Source organism: Atractosteus spatula, chromosome 9, assembly GCF_055471065.1.
Source record: "Atractosteus spatula isolate fAtrSpa1 chromosome 9, fAtrSpa1.hap1, whole genome shotgun sequence".
NCBI classification, from domain to species: domain Eukaryota; kingdom Metazoa; phylum Chordata; class Actinopteri; order Semionotiformes; family Lepisosteidae; genus Atractosteus; species Atractosteus spatula.
Window position 1 is genome coordinate 45,163,342 of NC_142714.1, and position 21,693 is coordinate 45,185,034.

A 21,693-nucleotide genomic window follows, 5' to 3' on the forward strand; every position below is an offset into this window, starting at 1 on the left:
AAATTAAATTTTCCACAGCTGCCTGTTTAGGAATGTGATACTTCTCCCAAACAAGTTTAAACTTCATTAAGGAGGGAAAAGTATAGCTTACAGATACATGGAACTTTCTTAATTACCCTGAAGGTATTTTTATATTACGAAAAACGGCTGTGACTCTTTAAGAAACATCCCTGTAGGGCTCAAGATGCTGTTTTCCTTTCCACAAGCTATTTACATTACCCACCAAAGCATGCTTAAACACGCTTATGAAATCCTGCATCATAAAATTGCATATTTTAACATAGTATAATCTGAAATGGTAGGTTAAAATGTTATTTGTTTTGAGGCCTCAATAATAACAAGTCCCAGAAAAAGGTTCCTTAAGGTGCATGCCAAGACTTCAAAATCCATAAATGCTTTGACATTTCTACTATAAATAGCCTGTCCTTCTTGTTTAACTCTTGCCATTGTCACTCTTTCTTTAAGTAAGTTTCTAACTTTATGCTGAATATTCTGTAGTGTCCTGATGTGAAATTGATTTCAGGTGATTATGCTGTAATGTGATAAAGATACAGTATGTATTACTTTTGAACAAGTCACAGAAGAAGATATTTGTATAATAAACACACAGTAGTACAAAATCTTATTTAAGTTTTCTCACCCCTATGACTAAACCTTTGCAACAATGTAACAAAGTGATTAAATAAATTGTTCTGCAAGTAGTATGCATATTGATGTTTTAGTTGGAATATATGAATTTGATGCTACAGTAGCTCAGATAAAAGCTGCCACAGCACTGTTTAAAAGAGTAGGGGTGTTAACTGTGGTGTCCTTTCTAAATTTCACTCTGGACTAGCAAAATCTGGAATAAAGTTCCCCCTCAATCTAATTGCTGAAGCAATTTCTCACTTCTCCGACCTTTACTGCTGTGTTGTTGGGTACAGGATTGCTGCAATCCAGGTGGGTGAAAAGGGGTCTCCTCCTACAGTATTTGTAAAGTGCTATACAGTGCCTTTCAAAAGTATCCACTCCATTTAAGTGATGTACAGTATCTATTTGTTAAATTACAAATTATTTATACACATTGTTTTGAACATTTAATATTTTTAATCAGAAATATAATGCTCAAACTGCATGCCTTTATGGGTGAAAGACGTTGCTTTTCCAATTCAGGGTCATGGTGGCCCAGAGCCTATTCTAGAAGGCACTGGGTGCAAGACAGGAAACATCCTGGATGGGATGCCGGTCCATTGCAGGGTACACACTCAAACCAGGGCCTATTATACAGAAGACAGTTAACCTACCAGCATGTATTTAGACTGTGGGAGGAAGCCCAAATGAACACGGATAACATACAAACTCCACTCCCCAGGAATTGAACCCAAGGCCTCAGAGCTGCAAGTAAGCTATGCTAACCACTTGTGCCACCCAAGCTAGGTTCCTGTTTGATAATTGATATTATGCACATATCAAATAAGAACAATAAGAAAAGTAAAGAAAAATGTTTTCTTTTCATTTTTTTAAAAGACAATTAGGAAACAGAACAGAGAGGCTGCGTGCATCTTCATTCAAGCTGTCAGTGATGTGTATTGTGGAATACCCTTTAGGTAATTGCAGAAAATAAGGGCTTCTTAGAATCATTAGACAGTTTAGTACTATTGTTAATTGCCTCTTTCATTTATTGTTTTAGGTGAAATCATCACTTCCAAAAATAGAGGAAATGGGGCCTTTTATATTTCTAAATTGTTCTTTTTTTCCAATTTCCTTTTTTTTAACTAAAAGCCATTTAAAGTATGCAATTAGAATGCAATTTGTGAAGAAGCACAAAGCCATTAAACCTTGTACGTTGTTAATAGACCAGAGAACAAAGACAGTTATAGGACTGAATTCCTCCTTTTCTATCACACAACTTTGAGACTCCGCTAATTAAATGTTAGACTCTTCTCAATAGATTTGTGTCTTGCCTCCTTGATGCTACAAACAGTACTTGGTTCAGAAAAATGTATTTAAAAGCACAGTTAGAGGAGAAATGTGTCCTGAGTTGCAAGTGGGTACATGCTGTAGTGTATGAGTTGTACAACAATATTTCTAGTGTTTTATCTGCTTAGGAACCTAACATGTCACTGTACCATTAATATGTGTGGATGGATAATGTTGATTACTGCACTTACACTGTACTCCTTTATATCAACAGGATACTTATTGATTTGTTTGGTTCTGCCTGTGTTCTTTAAATTTAATTGGATGCTCCTTGCCATTATTTGTCATGTATTTAGACATAAATAATTATATGATTACTGTATGATATTTGTTTAGACGATTATATAGGTAAAATGGCAGGTTTATAGGCCTTTTATCTTTATGGAGATAAAAGGTATATAGGTTCAGTATATGGTTTAATAACCATATTCTTTACTTATATTTGTGGAAGGAATTGTGTTGCTTAATGTTTACTTTGACAATAGTGTTGTAATGTAGGAAAAAAAGTTATGAATCCCACTTCTTAAAGTTAATAAAGTATGTAAATATTTTAGAGACAAAACAAATAAGTTTCTTAGAACAATTATTAGTTTAAATTGTAAACCTCCCTAAAGCAAATGATAACATAAAAAATCATCAGTGTTGTTAAATATGCAATAAGGCAGTTATGCTACATTTCTAGTAGTTGACTTTCTGCGTTGCTGTAACCTTGACTGTTCATTCTGTTCGATTCAAATGCTTTAGACCCATTAAACGAAAGCATGCTCATAATCCTATTACTTATGTGAGCAGCCAAGCTCTATAAATAATTTTAACTATATCTAATTGAGCTTAATTACTGGAAAGCAGAGGCTATGTTTAATGCAAATTTATATTTCACACATAATTTAGAAGAATCCTTTGAATTCAAATTTTCTGCTCTCATGTGAATTGTTGTATCTAGTTTCCATGACATGGTGTTTTGACATGGTCAAGTATGTGCAATATATTTTCATACATTCTAGTGTACCACCAAAGTATTTATAAAGGAAATAAGCAACTAAAAAAGAATAACAAAGTGGAATGTTTTTACCAGTTTTCTTTTGTGGCATAATTATAGCTTTAAGGGGCATTGGTACTCTAAGCCGATTAAGCCGATTAAGATAAAGGCACAACAGGAAATGAATTTAAAAGGAAGAGATTTATTAGATGGAAGAGGACAGGTTTTTATGCTGATCAACATTTGAAAGTATGTTATTTTGCTTGCTTAAGTTTTTTTTTGTGAGCGGTGCATGTTTTGAATTAATCTTTGTGGGTAGTATTCTTCAGGAACTTTTGTTAGGTATTACAATATGTAGCTATAGCTAAGATTAAACCATAACATTGATCTGTCTGCCTTTTTCAAATTTCAAACCCAATATCTGATTAGACAAGATGCCTTTGGAAAGCAACAGATCACAATGAAGTGATATATTTGGAATTTGCTTTGTGGTTGGGGAACAAATTTATGATAGAATCCTAACCCTTACCTAACTTTTCATTATTTCACAAGGCCTTCTTCCATTGTCGAGAAGAAAACAGAAAATATTATGCTTATTAGGGGCAAGAAAAAAACCCATGTATTTAAGCATTTTTAGAAGTTATCTGTGTATCGCCAGACAAAAATCATGATGTAATAATAGATAGACTTTGCTTTTAAGTACGGTATATGAAAAAACTTGATTATTGAGCAGTTTAATTTAATGATTATTGAGTATTAACACAATTAACTTGATACCTGCTGTTTTATTTTTTGTTTAATGTAACTGGTCTCTTAACCATTAGAAAATACAGTACACAAAGTTTGGTAAAGTTGCTGTTAAACTGAATCAATGATGCTAATTTTAGGTTATAGGGTCTAACACCAAAAGAATGGCTTACATTTTTAATGGTGAATTAAAATACAGCATACATGTCCTTGTAACATAATCAAAACAAGAAAGTAAAAATTGAATATCTATAAAAATTCACTAAACTCAGTTTTGAGCTTGAAGCAGCATAAACATTATCCAATGAGAGGTTAGTAAGAATTTGGGGTTTCACAACTAATTGGCGTGAGGAATGGGGAATTCACTTCGACCTCTGACCAAACAAGTGGATTATTTCAGGGAAAATGGATCTGGATAAAAATTCAATGTACTGTACGTGAATGGATAAAGCTTGTACAGTATTCGTGTTCCAATGAGAAATTATCAAAAAGGCATGTTATATAAGTGAAGAAGACCGTCAAAGTTTTCTTGTACCTGAGAGCAGCTGCCAAGTGGTGTGTCTAAGCTGGATGATGTCATCACCAGTGTTATTAATGGATAGGTGCCTGTGAATGGTGCTCTGAAGCTCCAGATGTTCACTTGCTCATTTTGGCTGAGAGGGAGAGAGAGAGTGGGACTTGGATCACAGCCAAGGGAAAACCTGTCCTTTGAGTGGCTGTCTTAACTTGTGTGTACACTGGGTGGATTTAGTTAGTGTGTTGCTTAAGCCATATGAAGTCAGAGTGCTTTACATCAACGAAGAAGCCCGGCGTACAATTTGTACTCCAGAAGGAAGGTGAGTTCCATTTTTCTCTGTTTCGTCAAATTCTTGAGCTGGAGAAAACACTTTGATGTGTGCAAAGTTCACAAGTTCTCCAAAAGTCTTCTCAGTTCTCACACTGGTTTTCAAGGAAAACACTTTATGAAATAATTTAAACTTTTTTTTAAAACTATAGAGTTTTTTTATAAAGCTGACGTGTGTGTTTTAATGAGGAATAGAGGAAAAAGGCAAAACAACTAAAAAAACTTTAAAAAGTTCTTATACCTTAGAGCAGCTACTTCATGAAATACTCTGATAAACTCTGTTTTAATGTTAACACAAGTCTATATACCAAGCCATTGTTTCTACTAACTAAAGTAGAATAATTTTGAAAATGCATAGGAAGTGGTGAGATGTTCATGACTGAATTCTTCCTGTAACCAAAGATGACTGAGCCTGTGCTTTTTTTAGAAGTACGCATTAGGAATTAGTGGAGCATGGTTATAATATCTATTTTGTAAAGGTGAATTTGAGAAAGATTTACCACTGTTACTAATATGCAAAAAATGTTTAAGATGGGGTTTAAAAAGGGGTTTAAGAAGTAACCTATATCTAAAATTATTTCTTCTTCAGTGACTAAACAAATCTCATTATCTGTACTATACATTTTAGAGGTTTTTAGTCTAATATCAGCTGAAGTAAGGTTTTGCAAAATGTTACCAACACATCATCCTGAAAGTCAAAATTAGTCATATACTACCTCTTCAGTTTGTTCTTTGTAAACATTACTTACAACAAAAATAGATGTAAGGCATGTTTAGAGCAAATAATGAATGAAAAAGAAATATATACAGAAATGGATAATAATATGGGCAGGGATTTTTGCATTTTTCTCTCCAAAAGTCAGAGCCTCCTATTTGATCATCTAGATGGTAGTTAATTAGAAATAGAATGATGAAGACTTTGATAACCACTCCCAAAAGGTTAAAATAATAAAAATACTTTCATCACTGTTTAACTTTCATAATATATTCTTTGGCAGGGTTGGGCTAAGACTGAAAAACTACAGGGAACAAATCTGGCTTCAAGTTGCTTGTGAATGATCATGAAACTGAAATTTCATGTTGAGACAGTGCCCGTTACAGACTCATTCGGTTTGCTGGCATTGTATTTAAGGACATTTCCCTGCACTTCACTGAAAAAAACTGCTGGGGTGAAGCATAGGGCACTGGTGGGAAACAGAGCTGCTTGTGGAAGATGTTTCCAACATTTGACTGAAAATCATAAGAAAAATGTTAGCTGTTTGCTAAGAAAGCAAAGTAACTTTTTTTTTTAAATACGGCAATGTGATAAATGAATATAATCTGGTAAACATAATTAGAATTTTAACAAAACTACACAAATCATATTTAGGCTAGATACATTATGCACTCATTTCATAAACTGCCAGTTTTGCAGTACTTGTCATTTGAGTAGATAGTTTGGAAAGTAAACATGTTGCATTCATAGTGAAAGTAATATCTAATCTGTATAATGCATAAATAAGATGAGTATACTGTATCTTAAATATTTAACATAATAGCAATTTGGCTGATGACCTACATGTAGTTTATAGCATAGGTCAAACTGCATACTGTATATGCCACAGAGACAAAAGTTAAAAACACAGATGCTGTTGCACAAAATTGGGTAGTTCACTTCTCAGTCTCTAAGGCATATACTACCTATACAGGTGAAGATGCTCAACTGAAAGAGATCCTGCAAAAATCATGCCTTTTGAAACATTATAGGAAACAAAAGCCCCTGAGACTCTTATTTTTCAAAGCCTGTGCGATACCTTTTAGTTACTTTTAGGAGGTAGGATAAAGAGTGGAGATTTAAAAATTAAACTGTAAACTTTCTCTTTTCATTATAGTGTATGTGCATTCTGATTAATGTGTATTTTGGAATCTAATTGGTTAACAGGAAGGTTATTTTTAAACCTAAATCTAGCTCTGCATTGATCTTAAAGGAAGTGAATGTGTGTACAGCTGTCTGCCACTGTTCGTTGTCAGTGACTTTTGTTGACATACTGCTAATTCAACAGTGGCAGCTCTCCTTAGATTCCCAAAGCTGACTTTGAGTCATGAATGTTACTGGCTTTCATTACAGATGAAAAAATCCTTTCTTATTCAGAAATCCAATAACACACATTTGTATATCATGACATACTGTATATACCGTAAGGTCTCACATAAAGACAATTTCTTTCCGTTACAGTTTTATGTAAAACTAAGGACACTTACAAATAAACTGTCAGTAAAATAGAATATAATCAGTTCAAAGGGTTCCTTAAGTAAATATTTATTAAAAGAGGTTTTTGCACTCCCCATGACTTTAGAGTTTTTTGGGGGGGAGTGAGGAGTGTGTGTTTTGACCCCTGCTTGCTATCGTTAATATTCTAGCTACTGTATATTACCTGAAGACTAGAAGTCATGAGCTCTGTTCTTCCTTCAGTTTTTGTTTCATTTTTAGATTTCAGCTAGAAATAGATTTCCTACAATTCCATTGATACCTGATGTGCAGATTCTGTTGTGAGTACAGTACATAGAATGACTACAGTATAACAAAAAAGGTCAATTTATACTCTCCATATCTATGCTTATGATAGATACATACAAACATTAGTGTTCAGATCTTGAAGAATGTGAAGGTCTTCTCTTGCTCTCTCAGCTAAATGTATTATGAAAAACAAGGACAGCGTTTCAGCTTTACTTGAGGAGAAAAGACAGGTTAAATTGTACATGTTTAATTAATGTCAGTGTACAGGACTCTTCCTCAACAAAGATTCAGATTCATGTTATTTAGTTTGGTTAAATTGTGGATAACAGGTAGCCTTTGGATTGCAGCATTGCTGCTGAGTAGGAAACTTATTTAATTTTGTAAAACCTTTGTTCCAGTCTTTTTCTATTGAAGACAAGGACCTGCAAGAAGGTTTTACATTAATGAAACTTACCCAGTTTGAAGTATTAAATATTGATTATTTCTATTCAAGTTTTATTGAAGTTTGAATACTTTATCACAGCACATTATGTTCAAAACACGACTGTGCCACAAGTTGTCTAACTCAAAATATGATACAATATCTGTATTCTGAGTACTTTCCTCACAATCAAGTTATAAATTGCTGTTTCTCAAAATCCAATAAAATGAAATTGTGTAAGACTTACAATGTTAGCTCAATATCTAAAACACTTTCTAATGAAGTTTTGATTCCCTGAGTAATTCTGAGACTGAAAAAAAATCATATCCCAGAGTTTATTTAGATGCTGATTGACTATGAATATCCTCTTATGAACCTGTCATCAGTGCTTTTACTGAGCCTTTAATGCTTACTGCTGTTGCCTTTAAACCTTTTGTACTCTCAAACTTTCATCATTATTTTAAGATAATTCATTTTCCCAAACATCTACAGACCACATTCTTAAACTGCAAGTCTTCTGATCTAAAATTCTTAAAATATATGATCAAATAAGATGATACTGTATATGACAATAAATGATATTTTAAAGGAGCAAATCTTGTCCTAAAGAAACAGACTGCAGATGTGAAAAATTGCCTTCCTTTGAACTGATATACTGTAAGGATGCCTGATGTGAGGAAGACATGATGAAAATACCTTTGATCTCAGGAATGTGAAGTCCATTCTCCCATACATGTGGAACTGTTTATAAACTGACTGAATTGTAAGTGTACTGGGTGTTTTTCTAAGACATGTTTTGCTTTTTATCCATATTTTTAAACCTGCAAGTAACATTTGCTGCCTATTTTATAACCTCCTTATTTAGAATATCCCATTTCTTTATAAATTTATATACCAAGATGAATCAAGGGTTTAAAAAATTGAAAATGCAGAATATTAGACCTATGCTATGAACCACATCATTCAATTTTCATCTCAATTGTAGTCTTATGTAAATAAAATTCAGAATGTATACAGTATGTAAAGTAAGAGATGTTATAATAGATATTTAATTTCTTGATGAAAAATAATCAAGGCCATTAGAAGCAGAAATCTAATTGGTAGACCGTTAATAATTGCTTCCTTATTCTGTTTTTCAAATTATCTGCTAGACAGAATGTCTGTAGTGACCTAGTGTTTTCAAACAATTAAAGATTGAGTGAAGAAAACTTCAATTAGGCAACTGTGAACATAATTTGATTTCTTATGGTTTCCTAATGGTAACTGCAAATGAAATTAGAACTAAACACACAAGTTTTAATGTTTTTCAATTTATTTCTAATATTCCTGTCATTTGGGTACCAGATACTGGTACATTTGGGTACTGGGTATTTAAATACCCAGTCATTTCATTTTTCTTAGATTCTCCTTGTGCTTTTCCTTTGCAGGTTTTGTTTGGTTTCTCACCCCTACGATTCTAGTTTAAATGTTTCTGATTTCCTCTGTTACATGAATGCAATGTGGTATAAGAGTAACAGAAGAATGTATTTGCGAGTTTAGAAGGGCCTGCTAAGGAAGGGATGAATCCTGTAAATGTTGCTTAAAAAGGAAGAGATGACCAGCAGAAACACAAGAGAGACATGACATGCGTGTCATAGTGAAAAGACGGGATTTGAGGATTGTCAGCCTACAAATTACAGAAACAGCCATTGAAAAGATGTAGAAGAGTAGGGGAATCAAGAAAAAGCTGTGGGGGACACCAAATTAGAGCTAGTAAGGAGCACAGACTGAGTTACTAGGAGACCAGGTATGAGTTAAAAGCAAGGTAGGAGGGGAACTAGGTATGAACAGTGCCAGAAATTCCAAAGGTGGCAGAGTGATAAAGATTTAAGACAGGAGAAAAAAGCGGTCAGGCTGAGTGAAGAGAATCTTCAACAGAGGGCAGATTTTCTAGAGTATGTCAAAGTGAAAGCTTTGGAATAACTTTAACAGACAGTGCTGCAAGAAGAAAGCAGAGAGTTAGTGGTGCACTGCATACTCAAGAGTTTTTGTATGAAAGGAAAGAAGAGAGTCTCAAATAAATCATAAAATAAATTATTTAAACATTCAAAGAGTGAGATCTCAGTAGTATGTCAGACAAATTTTCACCCTTTCACGGCACTCTTGTCTTCTTTAATTTTTTCAGATGTTATCTTCAAAGCTGTCTGTCTCTCTATGGTAGAGGTGCATTTACAGATTAAAAACAGATAAGCTTGTCTGAACAAGTGTGTCAGATGGCAGACCCCCAGAAATGTGAAATCCTTTCCACTGACATTCTGAAACATTTCTGAAATAATTCATTTATTGAGCATCTGTATTTTAGTGAAATGCATTATGGTTAAATGAATGAGAGACGAGATCAACAGTAATCGTCCAAAAATAATACTTAATCTTAAACATTTTTAAATTTTGAGTGGGGTATCATTAAAACCATATCTGAATGTGAAAGCAAACAAATCCTTGGAATGCTGTAGTTGTATTTGCATCAAAGTCATCATTGCATAAAACTGCATTAGGACTGTTATTGTTTCAGATTTGCACTAAAATTAAACTTAGATGCCTGTCTTTTGTTCTTTAATAATTAAACATGAAGATTTGTGTGTTGTAATCTCCTTTATCCCTATGTTTGTTTTGTTTTTCAGAAATAAAATTACACAAAGAATTCACATGAAGGTTTTCTGCAGTTTTACTAAGCAATGAACCCTCCTAATCTAAGATGAGAGAGAAAATGGATCATCTCCTTTGATAAAGGATAAAGCAACGTGGTTATGATCCACTTTGTCTAAGTGGTAGAAAATAAAGGCTCCTTTTTGTACTATTCTCAAAATGGCTGCTGAACAGTCAGTTCCAGTTGTAACTGAAGTAAAAGGTGCTGATTATGACTTTCTATATGTAACTGAATTGAGTGGTGAAGAAACAGACTCTGTCTATGGCTCAGTAAAAGAACGTCATCTAAGTGACCAAGCAGGACAGAATAAGCAAGAAAAAATGGTCTCTATGAAGCGTGCACGTGTAATAAAGCATAAACCTAGTGCAATTGTGTTCTCCAAGGACTGCACATGGGAAGAGACAGCAGAAACAGCAGCTAGAAGGTTTTGCAAGCTTTATAGAGAGCCCAGTTTTTATAATTGTTTGCTTCACAATCCCGATGAGTTCTGTACTCTTGAGACTGCTGTTACAACCATGGACCGAGCTGACCTAGAAAGTCATACACTTGCCAGAAATCAACAGTTCAAACAAGGCCCAGAAGAGGCTCTAAAGCAACATCTCGGTGACACTTCTAACTGCCAATGCTGTCTGGTAAGTACTAAATTCTACAACATTTAATGGATATTTTCACTTGTTGGGAACAGTACTCATAGTGAATCATTTCTCTTGAGACCAAGGAATCTGTACTTTCGGACAAATCTCCCAAGATGTGTATGATCCAATTTCATAGATTCCTGCATTTTTCATGGGGTTTCTTTAGTCTTTGGTTCTCACTCATTTCATTTGGCAGCTGCCAATAAATGGAAAAGGTTACAGGCCTAGTTAAATATGATTGCTTCTTTTCTGAGGGTGGTTTTAGTTAAAGGTTTGCCTTAATGACTATTGACATTTATACTGGTTTGTATCTTTTCTACAGTACAGTATTTCGTACTGATTTTTCAGTTATTTATTTTGCCTTGTGATTGTATTTTTGGTATTTTATTTTTTCTCGTGCTGCAGCAGTGTGAGCTTCTTGGCCAGATCATTATTGTATGTGCAGTATGGATATAACTACTGAACCCCTGAACCAGATTCACTCAAATTTTTTCAGTAAGATACCAAGCTCTATACATGTATATCGCTTTGAATAAAAGCATCAGCCAAGTTAACAACAATAAAAGAAAATTCTCATTTGAGATAACTGGAAAAATTATGAATTGGCAAATACAAAGAGGAGAATGAACTTTTCTGTTCATTGAACTACATTTTGGTTTAAATGTCGAGCAATAGGTGAAAGAGGCTGAATGAATCAATACAGTGACTAATTCTTCAAAGAGCATGTAAGACATGATTTTGATATGTCCTGTAGTCTCATCTTGTGTATATTCAGCTTGATATTTTGGTCTTGATTTGTCCCCTTATCCCCTTTATTCTCCTACCCCATATCCCCGGTATATACTATAAAAGCAGCCATGAGGTTATTATTATTAGAACTGGTTATCTTTTTCTTTGTTGCAAAGCAATAACCTTTTGTGCAAAACCTTTGCACAGTTAGAGAATTGTGAATCATTCCTGTTGACTGGGAAACAACATGTCAGGAAATGCTGGCAAATTGAAAACCGCCTGCTGTGAGGCGATAAAAATCTGAGAAGGAATTTTACTTCTGAACATATTTCTCAATTAAGAGCAGCATTAAGCTTGAGCACTTGCCAGCTGCTATTGCTTAAACAATGCACTTTAACTCAAGCACCGAAACATGTTATGGTTGGAAAACCTTCATCCTATGATCACCACAGTGAAACAAAAGAAACAAAATTAAAGAATCATATAGATTTTGGCAGAACTGCACAATTTCAGTGTAAAATCATAAATTTTATTTGTCAAGAATGAGTGCCAGACCTCTTAAAGGAGTTAACTGATCGTACCAAAGGTGCCAGATTTAGTTTATAATCCCTACCACAATATCCATTATCTATTGTACTACAAGACACACTTTGACTTTTGAGGTGTGAAGCAAAAATGACTTTTATTTAATCTTGCAATGGTATTTTGAGAAACAATAACAGACAAGCTTCAAGATTCCTAGCAGAATTAAGCAGGTAAATGGTGGCGGTTTTCTCCTTCACCACATAATCAGTCAGTAAGGTAATAAAACCGCAGTCATGTTTTTACCCAGTTTGATACTTTTGTTGGGCAACAATGGAGACAGATGCTATTTTTTCTGATAAGGCTATTTTTTTATTTTAGTTTAATAGCAAAATGATAAAAGAATTTCATATCATGGATATACTAATGTTCCCATATAAACACAAAGTACCCATCTAACATCAAGAAGCGGTGCAAATCCCATTACACTTAGACTTTTTTTATGTTTGCTCAGTCTATGGCACACTAAGGCTTTCTTGACGATGATGAACTGTATACTGGTTGTAAGAAACCTGTTAACAGAGTAGGTGTCTAGCTTAAAACAAATTGGAAGTTCCAAGACAAATTATGAAATGAGGATATTTCTTAGAATCCAGAGAATGAGAAGTACTTCAGTGAACTATAGACTGGTAAATGAGTAATGCTGCACAAAGAGATTAGTGGTTTCTTTAGTATAAAAAAGTATGAAGAATATCATAAAACAGACCATTTATTTTTGTCAATGTGGTTTGACCTTTCTAAAGTCTGTAATCTTTTACTGTCTGGTAGTGTAAAGTTTTGAACAACTGTGCCTTCTTCTTTCTGTAATTACTCATAAAGCCATCCATTTACCATGACAGCTTTGTACTCCTGTTGTTTTCCAATCCTTTGCTAGGACAAGTGCAGTGCTTTTGTGGGAAAGAAACAGCTGTAAGTCTAGAAACCTCTGATGTACTACAAGAATAACTCACTTAGACGTCCGTAAGTGTGGTTAAAAAGAAGGCACAAGGGTTAAAGTGAGGATCATTATATATGATACTGCCTTACATTGCAATTGAAATTTGGCAATGAAAATGTGCACACTGGTTCATGGCACTAATATCCTATTAGGTTTCTAAATAGAAATTCCTGTACTTTACTCATGTTAGGGCAAATTAATCTGTTGTTCAGTACAGCCTTTTGCCTGTTTGTGAGAAAGGCACTTACAGTACCGTCTGCATAGGGTCCTGAACTACGCTTCGTTACAGACAGAAGAAATGCAGAAAGCCTCATTGAATTAAATAGAATAGCAGTGAGGGGATAACAAATAGTAACACTTGTTAAGGAGTAGCATACAGAGGAAAAAATAGGAATTTAATCAATTCATATACTGTATAATCCGGAAGTAAGTGGAGAAGGACATCAGGGAGGGTACAGCAGGATTAGGACCGGTTGACAGACAGGGGGTGGTGATCTGCTGCTCGGTGGGCGTGGCGAAAGCAAACAAGTCCAGGGAAGTCCTAAATGGGAAATCCGGGGTGGAGTCCAAAATCCAGTAACCAGGTGATCTATCCAAGACAGACAAGGTTAAAATCCGGAATGGGATCCGGAACGGGAACAGGGAACCAGGAAGATAAAAACAGGATAACGAGGCCAGGTGCTCCAAGCCCCAGTCTCAGATGGTCAGGACGCTGTGATGAAGCCTATGCCGTTGGGTCTTTCCTGGACCCACTGGTAGGCAGGCTTCCGGGCGTCCATCTCCCAATGCTGAGCCAGGAATAGTGAGAGCGCCAGGCTTAAATAAGGAGACGAAACAGGGGGCGGGTGCATGTAATCAACTAAAATCCGAAAGGGCGGGAGCGCCCTTAAGAGGAGGGCTTGTGATCGTGACATTGTTAGAGTGGAGAAATTCTGTAATATTCAATAAGTGTTTTTAATAAGACAATTTATCATTAAGAAATACAAGGAAATTAAGCTGATTCTACAGTATCATATGGGGGATTTTGAAGTATTTACAGCACATCAGATGTTATCAGCATTTAACAAGACATAATGAAAACAAAGTAAAAAGACAGACAGGGGAGATATCATAAGCAGCCTGACATAGAAAAAGGAAGATAACAAAAACCACAAGCATTGTATGCAATGTTTGAAAAATATCTTTACAGGATGATGTGCAACATAGAAAATGGGAGTTTATACAGTATAATGTAATAGCTGTCATGTTTATTGCCTGCCTGGGGCATTTTTGACTATTGATCTTCATGGTACATGAAATTCTATGTAAAATGTAAACTATTCCTGTTATTTTGTTACATAAAAAAGACTGCTTTGTCAAAATGGCTCTGGAGGTACGTAAAGTGACAGAGAACTACAGTGACAAGCTACTATCAAGAATGAGTTAGCATCACTGAGTATATTTATATTCTAATAAAAGCATTAAAAGTTTTCAATCAGCAGAGAGACAAAGAGCATAATACTTGGTGTTTGTTTCATTGTAATTCATTCTGTTACATTTCTTCTGTGTCATGGGGAGATGTGGCAAAACAAAAACAAATAAGATTATTGTGTGTTATAGTATTTCTTCAGGGGGAGAGAAAGGCTGAGGATTCGTTTTGTTCTTGTTGTCCCTTGATGTCTGTATACAGTACACGGTCTGTACTGGGAGGCACATCTTGATGGTTTGCAGGGGAGGGAATGGATCATAAGTGTGTGCAAGTCCTGTTTGGTGTGGCAGAATGTTTGTGGAGTTGGTGGCAAATTTTGCCATGTAAAAGCCTCTTCTTTTTCAGAGGGCTGTACTAGGGAGCCTTTGTTGCGTTGTGGCAGTGTTTTCAGGTTTCTGTGTTGGAGTGTTGGTTTGAGGAGACTAGCAGATTTTGAGAACTTGTATTTCAGAAATTGGTTGATGTTTGCTCCCCTGGGGTATTTGAGACCGATTTTCAAAGGGCTTTACAGGTAATAGGGACTCCCCTCCACCACCACCAATGTGCAGCCCCCACCTGGATGCTGTGACAGTAGCCAAAGTGCACCAGTACACTCACTATGCATCAGCTATGAGTGGGGAGAAGGAACAGAGTAATGAAGCCAATTCATAGAGGATATGATTGGTAAAGGCCAGGGAGAAATTTAGCCAGGACACTATGGTAACACCCCTACACTTTTCAAGAAATGCCCTGGGATTTTTAATGATCGCGGAGACTCAGGACATCTTTCTTTTACCTCTATTTTACGAAGATTGGCGCCTTTTTACAGTATAGTGTCCCCATCACTATACTGAGGCATTTGAATCCACACAAACCGCAGGCAAAGAGCTCCCTGCTGGTCCCACTAACACCTCTTCAAGCAGCAACCTTAGCTTTCTCAGGAGGTCTTCCATCCAGGTCCTGGCCAGACTCACACCTGTTGAGCTTCAGTGGGCTACCAGTTGTGAGTTACAGGGTGATATACTGTACAGTAACTGCTGGCAAGGAGATGTTCCCTAACTTGGGGTCAATGGATCTATGCTGACCGGGTTGAGAGGGAAGCAGTGGGTGGGAAGTTTTTGGTGTTGTGGCTGGGGAAGTTAGGCCTGATTCTGGTATTGTCTTTGCTTTTGGTGGAAGTGCAGTAGTTCGTTTAAAAGGAATCCAACCTAATTTAAAACAAATCCAAAAATGGAAGGAATAATAACTGGCAGTGAATTGACAGGGGCTGGATGGAGAAAATGATAGGAAAACAAACCGGAATCCAGAAATTATATTAAACCTTTTCATTTAGTTTGGTTTCTCATAATCTGTAGTCTTGCATTTAGCAGAGTATTATCATTCCTACCCTGCATGTTTGTAACAAATTTCATTTTCATTATAATTCATGTTAATCCATCTGATCCTCTCAATATTTCCTAGCACCTTTATTGTAAGTGCTAACTCTAATACAATGTCGAGAGCAGGGTAAAATTAACTCCGACAGCACATTTTTCATATGGTGCCTCAATTCTGAAACACATTGTTCAATGTCAACCAATTTTTTTATAATAAGAGCTAATAATTCCCTAGGCATGAGCTCCTGTGTAGCACACTGCCTGCTTGATTGCATCTTAAGTGTTCCTGTTAAAATATCTTCTGGCATTAGGGTAAATTAATTTGTATAAGAAATTGAAAATTAATTAACTTTTAAGCAGTGGACTAAATACCAAGGAATTCAATTTAACCAGAGGGAATAAAATATCATAAGAAATAATTCAGCTACTAATGCTTTGATTTTCACAGATTTGTTGTAATTTCTAAAATTGTATTGTTATTGTTATTGTTATTAATAATATCAAAAAATGTTTATTACTGTATCTATACAACAGTTTTATTTACAAAGTGCTTTACAGAATTTACAGAATCATCTTACTACAAAATGAAGTTGCTAAGATAACATTGCAGTAGGGACTTCTGAAATTAAAAATGAATGGGTGATCTAGATACAGTAGTATACATTCAGAATCTGTTGCCAGAGAAGTGGGACTTGAATGTAAATTTTGAATTTACATTAATTATGGGGTTGGTTTGGGGATTTTCCTTCCCTCTGAAATGTAATATTCCTTGAAAGGTTTTGGATGTGTTGCAAAGTCAACCATCTCCAAGAAATCTTTGAGACGTGTCAGCTTTTGCACATTTCAGTTGTTGGCAAATTCTATCCACAAGAGGGCGCAGTAGATAAATATACGATTTTTCCATTTCTAACGTTAACGTTAGGGAATGCGGGGGAGCGATAAAGCCCCTAGCTGTGTGATTTTTTTTACCGTTTCCCTACGTGAAGTAATAAAATGGAAAATTAATCTAATAAAAAAGAATACAGAATACTGTATCGTTGATTTCCCACAAATGGCATAGAGATTTTTTTCTGGACTGGTATATCATGCTTTAGATATCGCGAATGTGTTTATTTATAGTTTCATATATATTAAAATACCACTGTTGAACAACTTGAAAGGCTGTGTTTACTTTGTCCATTTATATTACTTATGCAGGTTGTGTCACAGTTTTAGGCTATAATGAATTCTTCAGCCTGAATCACACCAAATTCACTGGGCACGTAACCCCTGTATTAGATTTTTTTTAATGTTGTAGAGACCGGCAGATTTTTCTGGTGTCTCTTTCTCAAATCTGGATCATCTCATTTTTATACATATAATCACAGACCATCTAAAATTTAAATTTAAACATTAAGGATACCATTTTATTAGAGCTTCATGTTAGTGAAATTTATTTCCTTAGTGTCTTTGAGATATTAAGTTATATACTTAATGAAGGGTTTCTACAAAACGCAGTTTAAAAAAATCTGTTTTACTGTATTATATGCTGTTGTTCATTTCTTTAAATATACAAAAGATTTTAATACTTCGTTACAATCTACTGCAGGGGTGTCCACTCTTGGTCCTGAAGGCCTGCTATTTATCTGTAGGGTTTCAAGGTCTCTTTAAGCAGTAGTGCCTGATTAGCTGGGATAATCTGTTAGATTATTCCAGTTAAACCAGTAACCAGATGTCTTAGCTCAAAAAGAACTGAGGTGGAAAACTCACAGACACACTGGTCCTCCAGGAGGAGTAACTGGCCAGAGCTGAGCTAAGGTGTTTAGGGAAAGTTGTTCTTGATAACTGACAGAATGAACAAAATTTACATAAAACATTCAGGTACTATTGCAAGTTAAGTCATGTTAACTAAACGTCAAATGTCACGCAAGTTGTGAAAAGTTATCAGAATCAGAATAAATGAATAATAAATATTTTACATTCATCTATTTCCAGAGGATATGAGAAACTGAAAATATGCTAAAGAAATAAGGATTTTTTTTTCCTTGTTAACATCTAGAGAACATCTTGCCTCTTGTTCCAGGGGGAGATTTTGAAAAGCTCTACACATTTCTTTAACAGGGAACATTCTCTGTCATTAGTTAATTTATATCTTGACCTCGTCCTCACCCACACTAAATAATGCCATGTTTCTTAATGAACTTCACAAATCAATGGTATTATTGTCGTTTGTCCATGGGAGTCTGTAAACAGAATTCATGGTATGTGTGTTATGCTACTTTCAATAATGCTGAACTGTTACTTTGATGGAATTTTATTTCTTGTAATGGTGTTTTGTGGAGAGCCACCTATAAAATTGCATTGGGAGATTAAGCAAATGCTCCTGTTATCTTTATGAAAGTAAAACCTCCTGTACTCTAGTTACATTAATAATCTCACACAATCATACCATGATATGAAGACAATAATATCACATTTCTTGCTGTATCATGGGTTATTATGACAACATAAATTGTTATAGTAAATCATGAAAATCAGCATTTTCAGAAATCCTATTTCAAGGATATGTCAACAGGGCACTAGCAATTATTAATTCTGGAAATTAATGTTTGAAAAAACATTACAAACAACATAATGTAATTTATATATATTAGACATTTTAACTTGCTATGTTCTTGTTACTATTTCTTACCTTTTCTGATCTTATTACTGTTCTATATTTAATTTCTAAGAAATACTGTTAATATTTCTTTATTAATAAATAATAATAACATGATTTTAACAATTCCACTAAACTGACTGGAATTAACCTTTACTTGTCCCCCTGCAGCCAGCACATGCTGATGCAATTGTCCACTCAGTCTTCTTCAGTTAATAATGTCACGCACTGTTATACCAGTACAATAAACTACACAATAGCTCCTAGCATGGAATCATTTGAACATTCTTACTTCGATGTCAGTATTACTTTTCAGTGAAACATTATTCATCATCCATTGCTCTTAGTATAATTAGTGTCTCCTTCTTTCATGGAGATAAGAATAAAACACCTTCATTTCCATTCTTCCTAATCCTAAGGTTTTGTTTTAATAGTCAGATTTTTATTTTGTGCTGAAATTGGGGGTGCTTTTTCCAACATAGTTTAAGAACAAAGTTTTATTGAAACTACATCCCAAAATGGAAGCTAAACAGTTCAAGTCTTTGTTCTCGTATCCTGCATTTCACACTGAGTGGGCATTGCTCCATTTTCATACTCCAGAATAAATGCTAGCCAAATCAATTCAATTCAGCTCTAAGAGTATATGAGGAATCATCAGATTCTTTACTTCCTATGATATTGCAAGGAGCAAATCTGATTCAATGGCTTAGTTATACAAACTTCTATTCTAAAAATGTATGCCAAAGACTGCAGTTAGTTCTTTATTTTGCTTATTTTCTAATCAGAAATGCTATACATATCAGACCAAACTGTGAAACTGTAATTGGTTGATCGTGAATAATATAGTTATTATTTGATACAAACAGTGCAAAATGCGTTTATACTTTTGCTTCACAGCAATAATAGAGTTATACTATACAAAGAATTTTAAAATCATTCTCAGCATTTGCAGAAATTCTATCAGATCATTCAATATTAATATTCACAATTAGCATTGTATTTTAGTATTATTCATTTGGCTTATTTTCTAATTACCAAAAGCAGCTCACTTTATTTTGCACCTCATTAGGCACCTCATTAGCTCAACATACAGCAAAAAAAGAACTTAGACACTTTGGGATCAAGTTTTCATCACCTGCACCCCAGAATCTGTTTTTGTTAGTCCTACCTGCAGTATGGGGTTTTAATGAGACTGTCTACTGAAGCATCTAGTGCAACAGCATCTAAAGAATCTGAATAAATATCTGAAAATGAAGATAGTCCTTAAAAACCTTCTGCTCGTTTTAAATAAGAACAACTTAAAATAGCAGACAGATTCTTTAGCACTGCAGTGCTCTCCCTCAAGCGTCTGTTTGTTATCTTTGCAGAGTGGCAGAGAGTTTAGTTCAGCATTGGTATGCAGGGAGCATCCTTGCCTACAGCGTCTCATTGTGATTAACGGGGAGGCTATGCTGTGCCCCGCCTCCTTCCCACAGACGTGGTCCTTCATCCCCAGTGCCCTGCTTCCCAGCCCCAGCAAGGCACTCCAGGACTGTATACTGTACCACAGGTCCCCCTGAGGGGGGAATGGAAAAGCCACCTTCTCTCAGGAGCCTGGGACACAGCTAAGGTTAACAGCATGGCATTCTTCAGCTGTTTGTGTACACTGTTCAGAAGGGCAAAAGTAAGTAGTAGCATATCTTTCTGACTGCACAGGGCAGTACTGTGCTTTTCTAGAGGTGGTTAAAAATGACATGTCTTTTGCCTTGATTTGATAACAATAAAAGTTTTAAAAAACTTAATAGACTTAAAGTTTAATATGCCAGTAATCATTATGATGTTGTGCTGCTTTTCTAAAGCAAACATTTCTCGGGAAGATGAAATAAAACATAGCTATGCATGTCTGTTTGTTTAACAGGTTTTTAAAATTCTTTTTTTTTAAAATTTATTACTCATTACTTTTTTTCTCTTCCGATATCTAGTGGTTTGTAAATGAGTGACTTTAGTTCCTGAAACAAAAAAGAAAGTCTTGCAAAAGCACAAGTGAAAGGACGGCATTATTTAAAAAAAACTGGCTGGTATTTTCATATATGTGAAATGTGGAACATGTGACTCCATCAAGTAACGGACATTCCAGACAATGTGGAGTGGGTGTAGGAATGGACTGTGTGCAGACCTGCTCCCAGTGAGCATGCTCACAGTAAACATTTCAGTTAAGCCACAGTTACTACAGAGATCAAATTCAAAAGTAGGTGTTGCTTTAAACTCCATGCAAAACCAGGGGTGTGCATTAATCATATAAACCATGACATCATCACACCACTCACAGAAAACGAAATGTCTTGTACAGTGTGCTTGGCATTAAATTAAAACCCAGCAGAGCTTAACAGTAGTGTCTTTGTAACAGGCAAATTATTTTAAAAACGTCCAATTTTGTAAAAATTCCACTGCATGGTTTCAGGAACAAGTCATAACGTTTAAAGCAGCCCTGAGACCATCCTGAATACAAGCCAAGGGGAAAAGAGAAGATGAAAAACAGTAATGATTTTCCATTAGGTGGTAAGATGTTGCAGTGTGTGCCTCTTAAGGTCTTGTACAGTATACTGCATAACTGCAAACAGACTTCAGAATTACATTGAGAACCATTGCTTAAACTTGTTAATGTTTTGACATATGCCAGTCGGAACATGATGTTATAGTCTCAAGACAATTACACAATATTACAGTAATGTAGATGGATTTTTATCACCAAGTTTTATGTAACCCTCTGCAGTGCACTTGGTATTGTGATACCTTCAAAAAAGCAACAAGATTTTGTGATATGGAAATTCAGAGTGAGATACTCATTTTCTTGTTTTATTTTTTTACCCCTGCCAACCTTTAATTGTATTTTCTCTGCTGTTTTTTTTTCTGAAAGCAAGATCAAAGAATATTTCACCTTGGTGGTGTGTTACTTCGTAAACTTGAAGCACAGCCAAATCCCTTAGGCCTACGATTCTTTAAATCCAGACTGTATTAATACCTGAGAATTTATACTGTACTCTCACTTTAGTATATCATAGGGCTTGCTGTAAATGTAAAAGATTAAGGGAAGAAACATGAGATTTTTTTTATTTGGATTTTATGGAGGAAAAAGAAAGCTTATTTTTTATATAGACATTTATTTTTATGTTTTCAAAGCAAATTATTCAAAAGTAACATACAACAGATGGACAAACACTTTACTGATGCTCAGAT